At 45.8% G+C, this 21,559-nt stretch overlaps 1 long non-coding RNA gene across 1 annotated transcript; it reads left to right on the top strand.

Moving 5' to 3' along the window:
* Positions 1 to 352: 352 nt before the first annotated feature.
* LOC129381747 (uncharacterized) lies at positions 353 to 1,942 on the top strand. Its single transcript, XR_008609868.1, has 2 exons — positions 353 to 506; positions 1,819 to 1,942. It is a non-coding gene; the product is annotated as an uncharacterized lncRNA (long non-coding RNA).
* Positions 1,943 to 21,559: the final 19,617 nt, after the last annotated feature.

Raw genomic sequence — 21,559 nt, 5'->3', positions numbered from 1 at the left:
ACTCAATGAGTGTATACTTTTCTTACTCTAAAAACAGTTGCACCCTTTGGGTTGTATACATAAAGAAAGGAATATAACAAGAGCGGACACTCCGCGATAAGTGGCAACAGAATATACGTCCCGCTATAGTATTAACACTGACCGTTTGGTGTCGCGTGCATCGAAAAAAAAATTTGGAATGAGATTAACAGAAATTGTTTTACTTTTTATTCTTTCCCGGCAAAAGTAAGACTATCTGCGTATAAATTAAGTTAACCTTTACGGCTTACTTCCGTTGCCTAGCGACAGGCGAACTGGCGAATGACAAGCCATATGCTTGCGTCATTCGTCAGGCACACTGCCGAAGCGAGAGAGACCGACCGCGCATCTGAGCGTTGGCCTGTGCGGTCACCCATCTGCCTGTTTTTCTACTTTTGGATGTAGCCTGATTTGGTGGGCTCCAGGCGAATTCTTGAGTTCCTTCTGAACTTCGACATGGCACGGCTGCACTATTGGACTATGGCAAGGTGAGAAATATTGTTCGACAGTCTGCGACGCATTTCAAGCAATTAGGCTTACGGCACGGCACTTAGGCTATACTTGTGACGCAGTTAACGAAAAGCAGCGCGGCCGTCGTGGCGCAGTTAATTTGAATTAATGAATCGTATCGGGAGATGTTCGCGACGCTTTCTATGAGCCCCAATACTACTTTAACTTATTTCGGTAGTTTTTGGGCACGCTAGTCGCACAGGGTGCTCTGACGCAGTTTCGCGGGTGCTGAATTTTAGTGCGACAAGTTTTGGCGCTTTCTCAGACGGGCGACAGACGAACGGATGGACGAATCGGCTAGCCATATACAGCTTCTCTTTAAAGCATCGTGATCGCGCTAGTGCCTTATCTGCCGCGCCCCTGCCGAAGTAACACGTCGCGCATGGTGTTAGTTGAAAACAAGCTGTGATAGCTGTTGTCTTAGCTTAAGTAAAGTGCACGGATATTTTCTTTCTTTTTTTTGGCTGCAAAACTTATAATCACAAAAGCCAATTGACAACGTCACTGCCAAAGCTTAATGCACTGACAAGTTCCTGGCGCTTTCTCTGACGCCCAACATTGCTGAAAGCTATTTTCGGTACTTTCTTTTGTTACTTACGAGGCACGCTCGCCGCGGCTGTCGTGACGCAGCGAAATGTAGCTCGGTCGGGGTGACGAAGTTAGTTTGGCGCGTACTGAATGTTATTGCGACAAGTTTGTGACAATAATGGCCCCGCAACAATTGAAGCCTTCTTTCGGTACTCGCGCTTTTTGAAAACGCGACGAGCAACTGTCAAGAGTGATAACCCGGGAGTGTGTTGCGCCGGCAGAACGCGCAAAAGATAACGCCAAGGAGCTTAAACGCCAGGAACTACTAACTCGAAAATTCCGTCTTCTGAACGGCACCCACGCATTTGTCTTGAGTGCGAGTAGAAAGGATTCTGCGAGCGTCCAGCGTGGTCTGATTGAGAGCCTGTGGTGTGCCGCCTCTGTGTATTCGTAGCGTACTATCGCGTCGGTTCTAGCCAGCCAAGTTATGGAACTGTACAGTAGCTCGTGTATTCGTGCTATTAAAGTGCACGAAATAAGGCCCGGGAAAAGGAAATGCTTGGAAATAGAATGCTTTTGTGGTATGTACGGTATTGTTTGGGTAGGGGATTAGTCGGCTATTTTCTACGCCGAGTCTGTAAAAGCGAACTGCTTTTGTTTGTAATGCCGCCCATTCACCACTTTCGCACGCTTCGCCTCTACACGCATTATTCTTGCATGTTAATACCAAATTGACGCTTGCTTGTAATTGAATTTTTTCAGCTGGTGTCGTCTGGTGGAGCTTCCTACAGGGACTGCTGCTGCTTCGTGCCCCATCGTTGGTTGAATGCACCAAAATCCCGCAACGAGCATTTATATAGAATAAAATAATAATTTCCTCATTTCACCAGGCGTCTTGCGTCTTTATGAAATTGCACGTGGCACATATCCGATGAAGGCTTGTAAAGATCGTTTGCAATCAATTTGTTAATACTACAACGATTTAGCACGAGTACCGCGCGCGGTTAAGCCGTAGAAGCAATAAAAAAAGCGCAGCCGGCGTGACGCGTACCAGCTAGTATTCAAAACGCGCGCACAAAACCGTAAGTGTGGTTCAGGTATTAACGCCGACGGCTTTGTGCGCTGCAGTCAATTGGGCCGCTGGGCTCTATGGGGGTGTCGGCTCTTGTTGTATTCCTTTCTCTATGGTGTATATTTGCCACACAACGATAATCGTCATCTGTCTTGCCCACATTTCCTTTCTTTAATGCGGCGAGCCCGGTACTTTCCAGTAACGAACGGTATGCGCGTTATCAGCACGGCATAGCATTCCCGACAGGAAAGTAACGAGCGCAGCGTTTTCAAGAAAGGAAATGCGGGCAAGACATGCAGATGACGATTATTGTTGTGTGGCAAATATACACTCCAAAAGGTGTAAGCTTTTCTTAGAGTTTACACTCTTAAGCAAATGTACACCCTTTGGGGTGTATGTTTGCCACAACGATAATCGTCATCTGTCTTGCTTGCGTTTCCTTCTTTGAAAACGCTGGACACGCTACGTTCCTGTCGAGAATGCTCTGTCATGCTGATAACGGGCATGCTGTTCGTGACTTGGACGTACCGGGCTCGCCGCGTTAAAGAAAGGAAATGCGGACAAGACGGATGACGATTGTGTGGCAAAAAAGTATAATTTTGCTTAAGAGTGTATCGAAAAATGAACAATGATAAGCGTGCACGACGCTACACTCTAAATACAGTTGCACCCTCCGGGGTGTATATTTGCCACACAACGATAATCGTAATCTGTCTTGCCCACATTTCCTTTCTTTAACGCTGCGAGCCTGGTACTTCCAGGTCACGAACGGCATGCGCGTTATCAGCATGACAGCATTCTGGACAGGAAAGTAGCGTGCGCAGCGTTTTCAAGAAAAAAAAATGCGGGTAAGACAGATGATGATTACTGATGTGTGGCAAATATACACTCCTAAGGGTGTAAACATTTTTTAGAGTAAGCACGGTCAGTGAAAGGCGTCGTATCAGCAAGATCAGCATATACGTCGCTGGAATTATGCTGCCTTGTGTGCTCTCCCGGCGGCCCACAGTTCGATCATTTATTTCACTCCGTTTAGACTGAGCTACGACCTTTGCATGTAATTACCGGTGTAAGTTCATGTCGTATGGCTGTACTTAAGGACTGAATGAACTTCACATCAAGGCCGTTGTGCTTGAAGGATTTGGCTGAAAACTCAAAGTATTTTATTTTGTCTAACTTGCATGTTTACGTTCAGCCTCAGCGCAAGTATCTGCAACTTCTCAGGCTTCAACTGAGCTTCAGTGAGTTCCGGCTTCATGTATTTTAATTATCCGCAAGAGGAAAAATATTTATCGAGAAAGCAGTCAAGCAAGGAGACAATCTATCCAACCATATTCACTGCATGCTTAGAATACATATTCAAGTTCTTAGACCGGGAAGGATTAGGGCGACGATCAACGGTGAATATCTCAACAACCTACAGCGTGCTGAGGGCATTCTCCTGTTCAGCAACGCAGGGGACACATTACAACAATTACTTGAGGACCTTAACCCAGAGTGTGTAAGGATAGGTTGAAGAATAATGTGCAGAAAAAGATAATGCTGAATAACCTGTCCAGCAAACAAGAATTCGTGATCGGCAGTCAGCCTCTAGAGTGTGTGGAGGAGTAAGTTAACTAGATCAATTACACACAGGGAACCCTGACCGTGAGAAAGAAGTTTACAGAAGAACGAAAATAGGTCGGAGCGCCTACGGCCGGCGTTACCAAATCTTGACCGGGAGCTTACCGCTTTGGTTGAATAGAAAAGTGTCAATCGTTCCATTCCTTCAATACTATGATATGAGACAGAAACTTGGAAGTTCACAATGATGCTTGAGAACAAGGACAGCTCAAACAAGCGATGGAAGGAAAACGACCGGAGTAGTGGTAGTTGAAATTAAGAGGAAAATTGGAGCTGAACAGGCCACGTAATTTGTTAGACAGATAATTGGTGGTTCACTAGAAATACTGAGCGGGAACTAGGGGAAAGGAAACGCTGTTGAGGACGGTAGGAAATTAGGCGGGGTGATGAAATTAAGAAATCTGCGAACACAACTTGGAATCAGTTAGCGCGGGTCAGGTGCACAGGTCGGGTAATTAGAGGTCACTGGGAGAGGCCTTCGTACTGCAGTGGACATAAAAGTACGCTGATGACGTTTTACGACATCTAAAATTCGACCGGAATTTTAACGCACTGCTGCTCTTGAGCCGTAGTTCGCTTCGCATTGCGAGGACGCCTTCGCATGTTTACAGAACGGCGTCTGTCACCTCTATAGGATACCACCAGCCCTGCCTTGTCCTCGCACTGTGTTCAGCGACTGCTCCGAACAAAGTGCGTCAGTGTCGCAAGATCGGCGACCTGAACCGATTTGAACCGAAACCAGCTATGAGGGCGAACCATTATGCGCTTCGTGTATGGTGTTGTGCAATATTCTGACGAGCACTTGAACCTGTGTTCCTATGAGGCTGGTAAATTCATGGAAACGTTGGCGCTGATCAGTGTGGCGATGGTGACTGATCAGACTTGACATCTGTGACGTCCCACTTGAGCTATGACAGCTAGACAGCGTAGGTTCGGGCCTGACGCCAGCAACCTATGATTTATTCCAGCAGAACTTTTTGTTGGGCTAGTTGGTGCATGTTACTGAAGTACTAAAGCGCCAAACAGACGACACAAGAAGAGACACAGACGAGCGCTTACTAACAACTGATGCTTTATTGACGGAAACACACAATATATGTACGCAAATCTGGCGGCGCAACTCACCAACTGGTTCCTATATGGCCATCCATTGCAAAGAGTGCGGGTGCAAGCCTCGCCTAAGAGATACCATTGTTCTGGACAGAAGTCGAGACAGCGTTGCCCGTGAGCTGAAGGAAGCCTTCCATATTAAAAGGAAGGGCCTGGAATGCGTGAGCGAGCCATCAAAAATTCTGTATAAAAGTGAAGATCCTTTTTAGAAGCCATATTAGAAGTCATTAGTTAGAACTGAGCATGTTGCTGACCCGCCTGCGCTTGGTGAAAATTCTTAATCTTTTAGTTTTTAATGGGGCACTCCCTTACGGCGGTGTTTGTGTATCGCGTAACCATTATCATTTACAGTCATTTGGCCCTGTACACCTCATGTCATTGTCACGGACGTCAACTTCACAATCGTTCTATCGCCTTTTGTATGGTTACCATGTGATTTTTGACAACGCGTGAGTTGCGCCGCCAGATTTGCGTATATATATTGTGTGTTTCCGTCAATAAAGCATCAGTTGTTAGTAAGCGCTCGTCCGTGTCTCTTCTTGTGTCGTCTGTTTGGCGCTTTAGTACTTCAGTATGATTTATTACCGGTCTCCAATATTGAAGCGTACACGCCTTTGTACATTTCGCCTAGATCTGTCGGAATGCGACCGCCTGAACCTGCAAAACAAACTCTTGACCTGGTGCGAGGCATCATCGTGTTTTATCGGCTGAGGAGACGCCAAGAATAAGTGATGAACGCTGATGCGATGTCAAATTCAGATAAGCAGCGAAACTTGAACGTACGGATTTCACACAGTGAAGTCTCCTGATGTAATTTGGAAGTGTTGGTGGCCACGGCTTCTTACTGCATTTCTCTTTTAGGGCCGCTTTCACAGCTCTCCGTATTCTCGACAGTGATCCTATATGCGAGGGAGGGCGCGTTTCGTCGTCGGTTGGCTCTCGACGGCCTCGTCGACCAGCCCGGTACCGGCTGCCGAGGCAGCTCATATTGAGCATATGCGCGGCATTAGAACCGCACGTGCATTCACGGGCAGTGAGATCACGCACACCATACCGATGAACATACGGGTACTGGTTGCCTTGCCTTGAGCCCATATCGACTATATATTATGCAGCTTTCTTTTTTCCCCTTCTATTCCATTCCTTCGCTTTGTAATATGGTGGTGGTGGTGCCGTTACTACAGGCGGGGCTAGCCTGGCAGACCTGGCCGTCAGCTGCTCCGCCTGAGCGTCTCTATATGCTCCGTAGATGCTACCATGTGTCCATCAGTCCTGTGCCTCACAGAAATGGGAGAAGAATGCGTGACACTTCTACTGGCATTCTTCTGACAGAGGTGGGGTTAATGCACGAGCGTGATCCTTATCCTGCCGTAAGAACATTTTGGTTCAGAAATTACGCGCGAACGGTGCAGCTTAGTGAATTCCGCCAATGTTTGCTGGGCGAACCTGTGCCCTGAATACAAATGACGCTCAATGCACAAGAATATCGGGGAGCACAGTCATCGATCGTCGAAATCTCATCTGCGGGTGCCTTCCAGAAAGTACAGCGCAATTCGTGTCTCGCATAGAGTCTGATTGCAGAGGGTTCGGTGACAACAGACAACGAATAAAACCAGCGATATCATTCGAGAAGCTTCAGATAGATAAAGTTGCGTATCGCGCTGAGCGATAACATTGCAACACAGATTTGCTCGTGAAAAACGTTCACTGAAAACATAGACAATTTATACGCACGTCAATATTTCACTTTGCGTCCAGTTTTGCGTGATAAAGTACACGGTCACGTATTTTCATTGCACCTTCTCGCAGCGACTTTATCCTGATGCTTCGTTTGTTAACTCAGTCGGGGCCCTAGCAACACCTTAAATTGCAGGAACCAAGAACGTGTGTCTTCTTTGCTCGTTTGCCATTATCACAACGCTATACGAGCTAGAACAATTCTCCCTTTAACGTATACTGCAATATCTGTCAACGTTTCATGATGAATATATTGTAATCCGTATGGCTCAACGCTTCATCAATGTCAACAAATGTACGGTTGGTGTCCTTTCCGCAAAAGTCCGCAAAACGTAGCCCATCTCACCGAGTAGATATATTTCAACTTTCAAGGTTGACTGACTTTTTTTAATTACATACCCTCAACAGCAGCAGCAGCAGCAACAGTTATATCCACCAAGCTATATCTTTTGCAGGACGAATGTCTCGACAAGCGATCTTCACTGTTTTGCGTCAGCTCACTTCACGCAATGCCTGCGAATTCCGTTATGTTATCACACCACCAAATCCTTTGCTACCCTCCAGTGACTCGCCATCTCTTTGAGTACACTCTGTCGCTGTAAGTAGACTACCACCTGGAATAGTGTGCTATGTGTACAGCTGGGCACGCATGCAGGCGTCCCTTAAGAACTGTCTCGCTGTACCTTCACATTTCAGAGACCAGCGGTTATCCACTCTACGCAATACATGGCCTAGCCAACTCCACTCAAATACTATATATTTTCATCTTTACCCTCGTTTGGTCTCTAATACATACTACCGTATTCCTGTGCCCTAATGTTACGCCTGTCATTTTGCAACCGTGGCTGTCAACCGTGGTTCGTTGCACGGTCCTTAGCTTCTCTCCAGTTTTCTTGGTGGCGCTGTGGACGTAGTGGGTACAGCATACATGAAATTCAGCCGCAAAGGTACTACTCGAACACATTGACTGTGCACTTTTCCAAGAATATCGATACGCTGGCGTCCATGACTTGACAGGGCCATGCTCCGTGCGATCGAAGCATTTTTAATTCGTCCGCAGATTTTTTTCCCTCATGATCCTGATCTCTTTTTACTACCTGGCCTAGATTAATATACCTCAGCAGTGCTTCAAGTGGCTGGCAGACAATCACAAACCCTTGGTAAACTGTTGAACACTACCTTAATCTTTTAAAAAAAAATTATAAAGCTTCTAATACGTCTCTACCAGTTCGCAAACTTTTTTACACGCATGAAGCGGATAAAGTCGTGTATCGACTGCTTGTAAACTACTTGAGCACATAATTCACAGTCACATATCAAGTTTCCTCGAAGCAAACTATTTCTTTACTAAATATCAGCATGGGTTCAGGAGGGGTTACTCAACTTGTACACATCTAGTAGAAACTATACATGATTTTTCCTCTTCCATTAACATTGGAACACAGATTGACGCCGTATTTATGGATTTCTCGAAAGCTTTTGACAGGGTCACTCACGAAAAGTTAATTTATAAGTTAGGCACAATACTTCATAACAAGCAATTAGTAATGTGGATTTCAGCCTACCTTTTAAACAGAGAACAATTCGTTGTTTTTAACAATCATTGTTCTGGCAAGCTTGCAGTTCACTCTGGCGTCCCTCAGGGCTCTGTTCTTGGGCCTCTATTGGTTTTAATATATATTAATGATATTGTGTCTAACATTCCTGTGAAAATTAGGCTTTACGCTGATGATTGTCTCATTTATACAGAAGTAAGAAGTGTCTCAGATCAAATACTACTAAATAGTGCGTTGCAAAAAGTTTTTGCATGGTGTGAATCATGGCAAATGTCCATTAATTTTGAAAAATCTGTATTGATGAGGATTACTCACAAAAAGAATGCCTTATCGTTTGATTACAGTATTAATAATGTGACCCTTGTAGAAGTAACAGAATATAAATATCTAGGGCTCTGGGTCACTAACAATCTCAGCTGGAACAAACATATTGATTTCATAACGTGTAACGCTTTTCGTAAATTGTTTTTCTTAAGACGTGCATTGCGGTTATCCACTACATCTGTCCGCCTCCTTGCTTACAACTCTATTGTTTTGCCTACCTTAGATTATGCTGCTATCATTTGGGACCCATTCACTAAGACTAACATAAACAAAGTAGAGAGGGTTCAAAGGAGGCCTGCTCGATACATATGTAATAATTACTGACGTACATTGATAACACATCTTTTAATCAAAGCTGGTCTGCCGACAATTAATGAGCGAAATCGTTCTGCAAAACGCAAATTTATGTACCAATTAATTAAAGGACACTACAGAACTGAACTCACCCATTTAGTTAATTTTCCGTCTGGGTATGCGACCCGAAAACGACATCAGCTAACTTTAACTCCTTTTTGCATCTGTAATAACTGTTTGAAATACTCATTTCTTCCACGAACTATTACCGATTAGAACCACCTCACTACAATGAAGTGTTACAACCGTCACTGACGTTATTCGCTCAACATATTACCTAGTCTGTGTTACTGCATTTCATCGCTTTACTGTTCTATTGTGTATTTTATTTTTTACTGTTTGACAAATTGTTCAAATGATGTATTCCTGATGCTGGCTGCAAAGCTTCAACCTGCACCCTTGTTTCTTTTGTTTACATTTTGCCATTTTTGTGAAACTGCTTAATTCTTTTTCCCAGCCTGCTATAATCCCGATACCGGGATTACAGTATCAATAAATAAATAAAACAAATAAAACATTGGAGAGGTTGCGCCTCCTTGTCAGACATTATTCCTAACCGGTATTTTCCAACTTTTATTGTGTGTTCAAGTTTGTGAATAATCCATATTATGACTCTGTAATCAAGCTGTATGTACAAGGTAAAGGCAATAATTGGTTTATCTATATTATTTGTTTACTTATTTTCTTTACTTATTTATTGGGGGGCGGGAGAGGCTTTGTAAGACCAACGTTGAACTGCATAATAATAGTGTGTAATAGTGCATGCTACAGAATCAATTCTTCTCCCTGCACACACTGAGTGTTTCTTTTTCTTGCTTAATCGTCGAAAGCGCTGGGAAAACATCGACTTGGAAAGACCGCAGGAGCCGATACAAAACTCAATTTATGATACTACAAAGCTGATATTTCTTGCATATTACAGCAATTGTTCAGATTTTAATTTTTATAAACATAAGCAGCGGTACATGCACACAGGTTCTACTTAGAATACCTCAGCATTTTGGTGAATTACTTATGTAACAGATTATGAACAACTTGTAACCCACAAAAGGCGAGTCTAATATATAGTTTGACTATGGCTTCCTCCATTATTATTTTTTGTTCTCGTAATGGGGGTAAAAGTAATTAGACGAGCCGTCTCTAGCACAGATACACCACGAAAGAATGCTCAGTGCGTCGACGAATGGACGCCTTTAGTCGGATTTGTGGCAAGCGTCACCGCAGGGACACAGCACGAGAAAAAAGAACACGTGCAGGGGAAAACGACAGCAAACGTGGTACTCGCGCCCCAGCCCAATAAGTTATCCCACCTATAGTCGCTTTGCTTCGCTCACTCTCGGTGCCAAGTACGAATTCACCCTTAGCAAATGCAACACTCCGCACCTAATGTTTTTCGCAGGCACCAGTCACAGCATTCACACTTGTTGTCGAACCAGGGGACTTCCGCCTCACACGCCAGCTCGACCGCGGGGCCGCACCGCGATGCCGTGCACTCACCCTCGGTGCACGTCTCGTACCGTTCTGGAAAAGTACGAAGGGTCACTGCGTCAGCCTCGCTCCTGGCAGCGACTCCCGCATTCCAGTACGCTCCTTCACTGAACAGGCAACCTGGACTACAGAAAGTAGGGTGTCTCGATGTCAGCGCCGCCTCCAGCCGTACATGGTGGTGACATCATTTGATCAGGCCGGCGCGGCCGCCTTAAGGCCCAGCCACTGGCATGTGTCGGCAAGCTTCGGCACGCGCCGACAAGCGAACGCGTCGGTTCGCGTCGGTTGGAGGAAAAGCGCATGCTACCACTGGACACAAGCTCTGACGCGCGCCGACACTCGCTCCTCGGCTGCGGCGCACTGTTGCTGGGCTAATTTGTCTTAGACCGTCAAGTGGAGCCTAAAAGAGCCTGCTGTAAACTAAGCTTGAAGCAATAAGTTGGTGATCTGTATGCTCTTTCACATATGAAAAATATGTTTGGTTAATGAATGTACACCTGTCGCAACAGTTTCTTTTTACCTTTGAAGTAACAATAGTGCACAAAATGTCGACATCAACGCTCGCGCGTCCGAGTGTCTACAAGATAGCTTTGCAAACACCTGCATGACCATGCCATATCTATCAAAAGCTGTTGTACGTTTTTATTAAAGCGAAGCTTTCTTTGCCTCGTCTTTCGACTGTCCCACTGCTTCTGCAGCTGCTACTGCTGCTGTGGGCTGCTGTGGGCTGTTGTGGCTGCTGCTGTCGTGCACACCGCTTCGGGGAGTGGTTCAGAGCGTGTAAATAGATAACAGGCGCGCGTAAGCAAGGAAAAGCAGCGCGAGAAACTCGTTTTCACCCCACCGCGTCGAATGTGCACAATACCCTCTGGAACTCCCAGGCCGTCGCCACATTAGCCGCTTGAGAGCTGGAATTATCCTTGACTCCCATCAGAAGCATTGTAGAAACTGCAGCGCTTCACTTTCTACTAACGCACGAGGCCAGCGCACCCACGTCCAGCCACCTTCCTGTCGCTTTGTCTATGTCTGCTTCTCGAATTTTTCTACTTTCAACTTTGCCGGCAATCTCCTAGTAGAGCCACTCTCATGAGGCCAGAGGGGACGCAGATGGAAATGTAGAGAGGAGAAGCGGAGAAGAAGAGACAGTTCCCCTACAAGAGAGGGGGGGAAGTGACGTGAGAAGGCAAGCAAACCCCACTACTATACGACAGCGGTTGCGGGGGCACAGGATAATCTTAACTTCAAGATACGGTACAGTACGTTGCTGCTATTTCTGAAAAAATAAACGCCATGCAAATATGTCAAGCGGGCAACTTATGCCGGGCGCGCAGAAGCAGATCCGCCTTAATTAATGCACACCGTAGGGTCCGGGGGACAATACGCAAGCGGTCGACCGTCAAATCAACACTTCTGGGCCCGCCACGGTAGGTTTGCGGCTATGGCATTGCTAGGGGCCGTGGATTTGACCCCAACCGCGGCACCGCCTTTCTACGGGGGCGAAATAGAAAACGCACGTGCACTTAGATTTTGGAACACGTTAAGAACATCACGGTGTCAAAATTAATTCCGAGTCAGCCACTACGGCGTGTCTCATATTCCGATTGTGGCTTTGGAACGTACTGCGCCCTATTCCAATGCGTTTAATACTTTTGCTTCAATGCGATGTGCCATGTGAGGTAATGACTATGGTCAACCCTCTCAGAGGTTATGAAATATGGCGCACAACAACGCCTCAAGCTAACACCTCTCCCTGTGTGTTCTGTGTACTACGTAGACAAACAGTAGTGGTGCCTGCAAGGTAACGTTAACATCAGTTCACCACTCTCGTGTTAGACTAAACGCTGAGGAAATGAAGCTTTAGCCGTCAACAATGCTACTAATTATCGTCAATCAAAGTATACAGCACGTAATGCTTCGCTTACATCGATTCCCACAGGGCGTGAGATCTCCATAATATATTTTAGCTCATTGCGCAGCCAATTGTAAGAATCAGGCGTGCAAAGTATTACTCGAAAGATCTGTGCTTGAAATGCTGCCACGTAGTAGTTACCGTGAAAAAGGATGCAGAGTCAAAACTGGCAGTGAAAATTTTGACTTTGTATTAGGCGAACTTGTGCCCAGCAAAAGCAACACTCATCCGCAACGATAGCGGCGATGAAAGACGGCGACCGTTGAAAATCTCATCTGCGGGGCAAGCGCGTCGGCTTTCATATATCAGTCGTTCAAAGTTCCAGCGTATTCGCCTGGTGCCCGCGCGCCTTCCAGAAACTACTGCACGAGTCACTGCACGAGTCCCATGCAACCATTTCCATTATCCAAGCCGCTGTGTGTCAAAAAGTAGCAAACGCAGGATTACAGACGCTTTGCCCAGTCAACGGATCTGACTACCACCAGCCCGCCGCACCTGAGTTATACAGACGTCCAACGGTTCGTCCTCGTTAACAGAATTCGGCAAAATGGCACACTTCCAATGACAGGACCATCTGCTTCTGTTGTGGACGCATTGGACACATTTCCCGCCACTGTCGCAGTGCTTGGAACTCGCAGCCTTGGCCGAGCTATCGAAACATCCGACGCCCAGGTGGTAGTTTCCGAGTGCCGGTACACAGTGACGACGGCAGCGCTCCGCATCATGGCCAGCACGATCAAACCACTCCTCTTCGCCATATCGACACCGGCTCCGCTCACCTCTGCGTCGTCGCTCTCCTTCTCCCTCATACTCCCGCAGCTCATCGGAACACTGACAGGTGCAGCTCCGAGAGGTTAGCCGGCCACGACGACCCGACCCGAAATTCCTCTGCTCACACTACCAGGACATCACAACCTCACCAACGTAAACGTGCATGGTATACCTGTCATCGCACTCATTGACATCCGCGCCTACATGTCGGTCATGAACTCAAACCTCCGTATTGGTCTGAAGAAAGTTCTTACCCCTGCTCCGATCGCTGTAGTCCGCGTAGCCGATGGTCCGACTCCGGCTATTGCTGGGTTGTGTACCGCCCGTGTCACTGTTGCCAGACGCCACACTTCAGTTTTGTTTTACGTCTTGGATCAGTACCCACATGCAATCATTTTAGGACTTGACTTTCTCTCGGCACATTCGGCTCTTATTGACTGCTCTGCAGAGCTTATCCCGCTTGCCTTACCTTGTAACGGTGATCCTTCTTATCCTGCGCCGAGTCAGCTGTATTCCACCAATTACATTCGTCTACCACATCTAGCCGTGACGTACGTACATCGAAGACGCTCCTGATCAGCCTGTGGGCGACAGCGATTACATCGTGTAGCCCAACGCTACCGTCCTCTGTTCGCAGAATGTCATCCTCCCGCAATCAGTCATCAATATAAAGGGTAATGCCGCATGTGTCCCAATTGTGAATTTTGGACTATGTCCTCAAGTGATACCCCAGCGTATCTCTCTTGCGATCCTAGCTCCAGCCTCCGACTATCATGTTTCCGTCTTAATTGAGCCTGCTGAACCGCCTCCCGCTGCTATTGATTCCAACCCCGCGATGCTAGATAACATAACGAAGATTATCGCCACTGACCTGCCGGCCGAACACGTACACGCGCTTCGGGGCCTGCTCATGTCCTACTGGGACATTCTTTATCTCAATGACCGACCACTGGGCCAAACAACAGTTCGCAAGCATCGGATTCCCACCGGCGATGCCAAACCCATAAACCGACGTCCCTGAGCGCCAACTGATAAAAAAGGAAGTTGACAAAATGCTTGCCTGTGATATCATTGAACCTTCTGCAAGCACATGGACACCTCCTGTCGTGCTCATTAGAAATAAGGATAACAGCTGGCGCTTCCGTATAGATTGCCGGAACCTTAACCAAGTAACAAAAAAGGACGTCTACTCATTACCTCTGATAGATGACGCCCTTGACTGTCTCAGTAGTTCTAAGTATATTTCTTCGATATATCTTCGTTCCGGGTATTGGCAGATTGCACTTGACGACATGAATCTTGAAAACGCGGCGTTTATTCTACCTTATGTGCTCTATCAGTTTAAGGTGATGCCATTCGGCCTATGCAAATGCTTCCGGCACATTCGAACGAATGATGAACGCCCTCCTTCACGGCCTAAAGTGGTCAACTTGCTTGTACTACTTCGATGATGTGATTGTCTTTTCGTCGACTTTTGACACACACCTCGAGTGTCCCGCGACAGTTCTTTCAGTGTTCCGCAAGGCGAGACTTCAGCTCAGTGCGACTAAATGTAACTTCGGCCGCCAGAAACTTACTCTGTTCGGACACCTCGTCGACTCTTCCAGTGTTCGTCCCCATTCAGAGAAAGTTCGTGTGGTCAAAGATTTCCCTCTGCCCACCTGCGCACCCGACGTTCGCAACTTTGTAGGCCTCTGTTCCTGCTTCCGCAGATTCGTGCGAAATTTCGCTGACATCGCATGCCCTCTAACGGAACTTCTTAAGAAAGACGCGACTTTTGTCTCGGGTCCCGACCAAGCTAGTGCATTCCCTGAGCTGACGACGCGACTCACGTCGCCACCGTTTCTCTGCCACTTTGACGTGTCCATCCTAACGGAGGTTCAAACCGACGCCAGCGGCCACGGCATCGACACTGTTTTGGAACAACGACAGCACGGTTGCCACCGTGTCATTGCGTACGCAGCCGTCTTTAGCCACCAAGCGAAAGCAATTGCTCGATCACTGAACGTGAATGCCTCGCCCTTGCTTGGGTAGTAGGTAAATTTCACCCCTACCTCTATGGACGGCCTTTCACGGTTATCACCGGTCACAACGCCTATGCTGGCTTTCGTCTTTAAAAGATCCAGCTGGACGTCTCGATCGGTGGGCTCTGCGGCTCCAAGAGTATTCTTACGCAGTGGTGTAGAAGACAGGCCGACTCCATGAGGACGCTGATTGCTTGTCACGTCATTCAGTAGACCCACCAGGCCAGTCTGGGACTGGCGAATGAACTTGCGTCCTCGCGCTTACGGCGTTTGGTGACATCGTCGATGAGCAAAGATACGACCTTTACCTGAGAGACATCATTCTCAGCCTGACGGACCTGCCAACTTCACCCTCTTCGCGTATGTTTGTGCTGCAAAATGGCATACTGTAGCGTTACAACATGCACCCTAATGGCCTTGATCTGGTATCCAAGCATATGCGTGAGACTGTGCTCACACATTTGCATGATGTCCCAACCGCTGGTCATCTGGAAGTCTGAAAAGCACATGACCATGATCGGCGTCGTTTCTTCTGGCCCGGTATTTACCGTTCCGTTTGCCGTTACGTCGCCTCCTGTAAATCTTGTCAGCACTGCAAAAAACCAGCAGCCTTGTCAGCTGGCCGTCTTCAGCCCTTTGATATACCCTCTTCGACATTCTTTCGAGTTCCTCTTGATGTCGTTGGCCCTTTTCCTCTATTGCTTATTGGGAACAAGAGAATAGCAGTAGCTACGGACTACACCAACCGGTACACGATCACGCGGCCATCCCTACCAGTTGTGCAAGCAACGTCGCTGAGTTCCTTCTCGATGCACTGATACTTCAACACGGCGCACCCCGACATCTCCTTACCGACCGGGGCCGCTACTTTCTATCACAGGTTGTCCAAAACATCTTGCACACTTGCGCTACAAAGCACATGTTTACAACGGCGTATCACCCTCAGACCAACGGCCTCACAGAGCGGCTCAATATAACTATCACAGAATTGCTCGGCATGTTCCTCTCCGCCGACCACCGTCAGTGGGATGCCGCTCTGCCGTTCGTCACATTCGCCTACAATACGTCCCGCCACGATTCTGCTGGTTTCTCTGCACTTTTTTTCTTGTATGGAAGAGACCCCATACTACCGTTTGACACGATCCTCTCAGCCGTTCTCCATACAACGTCAGAATATGCCCGAGATGCCATATCTAGAGTGACCTAGGCACGTGAGATTGCACGCCTGCGTCTGACGCAACGACGCATATATGACGCGCGTCACCGCGATGCCCCCTTTAACCCTGGGAACATCGTGCTTCTTTGTAAACCAGCAAGGCCAGTTTGTCTTCTTGAGAAGCTGATTTCACCCTCCTCAGGCCCATACCGTGTATTGCGTCAAGTGACAGACGTCACGTACAAGTTACAACCTCTCGATACCTCCACACCACGATCCTCTGCTAATATCGTTCACGTGGCTCGACTGAAGCGATGCCACTCAAACCTACCGAGCACCGGGACAGCGCCTTCGCTGCCGGGGGTTATGCGACGAGGCAGTGCAGGAGCGAACGTTGGTAAGGACTGCCGAAGACGACGATCGTCGGGCGCACAGGTTCCATCTTGTAAGCCTGTCTTCTGCCCGTTGTGTATATCTTGTAAATATATTGTCAAGCGTCTTTTCTCCCCTTAACAATATATAAACAGGTTATTGCCACAATTTATACACTTCAAGTCGCCACAAAAAAAAAAAAATGACAGTTTATTGTTTTCAGCGAACTTTAATATTTTGACTGAGACAGACATTCAATTTGTTCTGTGAGGCGCTCAATAATTGCTGTAGCATATTATTTTATTGCAGGACACCGGATACAGTAGCTCACCGTTATTAAAACTCAGAAGAAATTAATAGCACCATGCATATCAGTTTAAGCTTATTTCTTTAATAAGTAGATGCACATGCTTTCACGAGTATACAGAGGGCGGTCCCAGAGCATGTGGCTTAAAGGGGACCTCCTGTCAGAAAATATATACATTAGAGCAAATACACAGCATAAAACAGCAATACAGTAGCCACTAAGAAGAAAATTATACAAAGTAAATGTAGTACAAACTGCAAAACAATATACAGCCAATAACCAGTCGTACAATTAAAACAGTAGCTAAGGCATTCGCAACAGACCAAACCAAAAGTATTTATAAAGGTTACAAATTAAAAAAAAAACTAAAAAAAGGAAAAGCGAGAAGGAAATGAGCAGGAGTGAAGTGAATAGGTTAGATATGTGGATTATTTTGACTATCTAGAAGAAAAGGGAATGCTTTCTTGAAGAAACTTAAAGACGAAGAGCGTTTGACACCTAGTGGGAGGCTGTTCAAAGTAGATAATGCTGCGAAATATCCCGATTGTTTTCCATAATTAGTATGTATTAGTGGCAATAAGAAATTGTTCTTAGCTGTAAATCATGTGCGGTTTAAGTTAGCCAGAGTAGCCTCAGAAAATACATTTCCTGGGGGAGGATTACGTGTTACCTTAAATACCATTACGGCTAATTTATATTTAACAACATTATTTACTGAAAGTATTCTGTGGTTGAGAAGCATATCAAAAGCAGTGCAATAGAAGAGCTGAACGACAATATCCGGACGGCTTGATTCTGCAAATGCTGTAGTGGTGCTATATGAGTTGGATATTGTTACCCCACGCGGTTGTGCAATAATTTAGATGGCTGTGAATAAAAAAATAATACAAGGTTAGCAATGTTGGTTTGCTAAAATAACACCTAGCTTTAAGTAAAATTCTTATACCGGGAGAAATTTTGCGCTTCAAATAGGCGATACCCGTCGTAAATTTTAAGCTTGAGTCAAGAATTGTATACCAAGAAATGAGCATTCATTGCAGAAGAGCACGCAGTTGGGCTGGTTAGATCATGATTACGAGCAGTAAATAGCGCTAAACAACAGGACAAGGAGAGGGACACAGACAACAGCGCTGACTAACAACCAAGTGTCTTTTATTCTTTCAGTCAGCATATATATACTCCGCCGCTATCTCAAAGCACAGAATCAACAGAATTCAGCATACGCAGGGGTGAAAATTGCAATTAATGCGATAGGAAGGCTATCTCCTTCGGAAGGAGAGAAATAGAGGGGAGGCTTACACATGCTTCGTCGCTAATATGAACGTGGAAAGCTTCAGAAATAAGACGTGCGCGGTCATCGCGGTATTTTGACAGATAGCTCACATCTTTAAAAGACGGCTTGCAGCCGCACTCATTGCAATGCTGTGATAATTGACTACGCCAACCTCGTTTTTGAACTTTGTTTGAGTGTTCGCGCATGCGGTCATTGATGCACCGCCCCGTTCGACCGATATAGAAACGCTTGCATGAAAGAGAAATCTTATAAACCACATAGTCACAACAGTCACCGACAAACCTCTGTCTGTGCTGCTTTTACCACTTTTTTCCTGTTCTCGGTCACCCGATTGACTTGATGGCACAGGCTACCTAACTTATTTCTGGCAGTGAACAGCAACCTAACGCCTGCGCTGCTGACAACCTCTTTGAGATTATGCTCGACCTGGTGCACATATGGGATAACCGCAACCATTCGCCGTGAGCAATTCTCAGATTGCGTAGCTGCCGATTGTTTTCTTTTAAGGCTTGTTGCGAGCCTTTCAGCGATGCTAGTTCAAAGCAGCAACGGGAAACCTGCGAGCTTCAGCCTGGCTTGCAATTCGAAGCTTGCATCCACTTGGTGATCACAGGATCTGATGAGGGCCGCCTTCATGCAAGATCTTGCAATACCGCGCTTGACTATCTTTGAGTGCGGAGGAAAAGGGACAGAAGGCTCTTATAAGACCGAGAAGAGTATATAACCCCAACATACATGATTGTTTGAGAACGGTAGCTCCAAGTCTAAGAAACGCAGCTTGTTTTCTGACGGATGCTTTGTGGTCAATTCAAAGGAATCTAAAACTATTCGGAACAGGTCAAATATTATAGCAGCAGCAGCAGGCTGCGCGTCAGTAGTGTTAGTATTGTAAAAAATTAAGAAGTCACTAACGTATCGTATCACTTTTATAATGATCATCTGGCTGAGTTTAGTTCCAAGATTGCGGTCATAGCTGGCCAACAAATTGTCGCTAAGAACAGGGGCTATACGCGAACCGATGCACATACCTTTCTTTTGTATAAAAAGCTTATCCTCCATCGAGACGAAAGTGGCAAACATGTAAAACCCTAAGAGCTCTAAAAACCTGTCGACATTGATACCACATGCATTCTGAAACTTAAGAACTCAGCATTTGTCAATGTAATGGCCGACTTCAATGCATACATCTTCAAGAGGCCATGAGTAATATAAGTCCTTGATGTCCACGGGAAAAGCTCGGACAGCCTTTGGACGTTCCTCGCGGAGAAATGTGGAGGCAGTACGTGGCGTCTTTGTGAGAAAGGGGTCATCGACATCGAGGAGGCGCAAAAACCTTTGTAGGAACACTCCCACTTGTTCCCAGATTCCGCGCTCAGAAACAAAGGCCCGAACAGAGCACAGTTCCTTGGGAGTTAAGACTCACAAGGAACTGATATTCTAGGACTTATCAAGGATTTATATTACTCATTGCCTCAAGAAGATGTATGCATTGAAGTCGGCCATTGCATTGACAAATACGGAGTTCTTAAGTTTCAGAATGCATGTGTCCGCGCGCAGGTGGTGCGCGGACACAATGGCTTGCTAATGCAGTTAGTAAACGAATGTTTCCAAGTTTTTCCGGCCGATAAAACTACTATCGTTACTTTGTATAGATGTCTACTGATTTGCTATCGCAATCGATGCTCAGCCTTTCAGGCGAAACTACGACTTCTGTACTGCTGTTCTTCGTACTAACTGTTTTAAGTGTAGCTTCTCTCCAAGAGCTATCAGCGGATGGAACTCTCTGTCCGAAGACGCTATCTCATTCACAGCCAGATTCATTCATAAAACACATAGCTGATATCCTGATTTGTAACTGCTAAGAGAATTTTTTGCCTATATGTGACATGGTGCTATTATTTGCTAATAATTTGCTTATATCTTATTTGGTGCTCTTAATTTGCCCCTTCACCTGTTAGATATCTTTGCAAAAAGTATCCGTAATGATTGTTTTGCAGAATGCTAACTGTTATATATTTCCATTTGTTCCACTCCTGTATATACCTGTGCCCTTGCTGACAGTATCTATGTAATAAATCAAGTAATTAGGTAGTTAATTAATTATGTAATAAATATACGTTTGAACTACACCATACCAACCTAGAAAGCGAGTGAACTTCGCCATCACGTGACCAGATGCGTTCTGACACATCTTTGAGGCATGCAAAGAATGATTGATTGATTGGGCGAGTGGCTCGATGTGTCGAGGATGACGCAATGTGTTTTTAGACTTGCAATGAACAGTTGCAGTTACCTACTTTGTCAGCCTAATAGGTAGGAAATAATCTAATGGGTGAGGTAAATATCATCGTATTTAGTCTTAATTAGGGTTAAGTAATATTACGTCTATTAGTCAGCATTACCCTTATTAACATTCATTACCAGCCCTGGTTGCTCAGTGGGTTTGGCGTTGCGCTGCTAAGCACGAGGTCGCGGGATCAAATACCGGCCACGGCGGTTGCATTTCAATGAGGGAGAAATGCAAATGCGCCCGTGTACCGTGCATTGGGTGCACTTTAAGGATTCCCAGGCTGTCAAATTAATCCGGCGTGCCTCATAATCAGATCGTGGTTCTGGCACGTAAAACAACAGAATTTAACAAATCTATCTTGACTGGTCTTGAGTAATGTAATCGTAAATAAATTTAAATACGCTCAAGTCATCTTAATTACGCCTAATCATGATTCAAAGTAATTTTAATGTTAATCAATGGGGATTAAGCTTAATTATACTTAAGTAGTTGCACCTATTATTGATTAGGCTTAATAATTTACCCTTAGAACTATTGGTGAGGTAGGTAATTTAACCCAAATTATCTTTAATTAGCCTCACTATTCCTAATTACTCTCAAATAATCTTCATCGCGCTTAGGTAATTTCATCGTATTAAATCTCCATTAGGCTTCCTTATCCTTCTTTAACCTTAGGAACATTTTCAGGCTTAATAATTATCTCGTAAGTAATTTCACCAGCATTGCCATTTGTTGGGCGTGTTGGTAAATTGACTTGGAAAGCCTATTTAGCGCCAGCGGACAAGGATATAAGGGAGACGACACCGCGATGCGCTAACTTCAACAGCTCTATTTTCAGGAAACATTCACCTATTTAACGCATGCATGCACAGTGGAGCCACATCATCCCAAATTCGACCATCCAAGAAGACCGTCTCTTTATCTAACAAGTAGACCGGAGGGGCGCTAACACACGCATCACTATTCCGGCAGATCGCTTGAGCCTTAATAATCTCTCGCACATTAATAAGGGGGGAATGAGACGTCCACCCAACCGTAGTTAAGTGCTACAAAGGAAACCCGCATGGGTTTCCTTTGTAGCTCACAACTAAGTTTGGGTGGACGTCTCATTTCCCC

Source organism: Dermacentor andersoni, chromosome 1, assembly GCF_023375885.2.
Source record: "Dermacentor andersoni chromosome 1, qqDerAnde1_hic_scaffold, whole genome shotgun sequence".
Classification (NCBI taxonomy): Eukaryota; Metazoa; Arthropoda; class Arachnida; order Ixodida; family Ixodidae; genus Dermacentor; species Dermacentor andersoni.
This window is presented reverse-complemented; position numbering and strand designations above follow the sequence as displayed.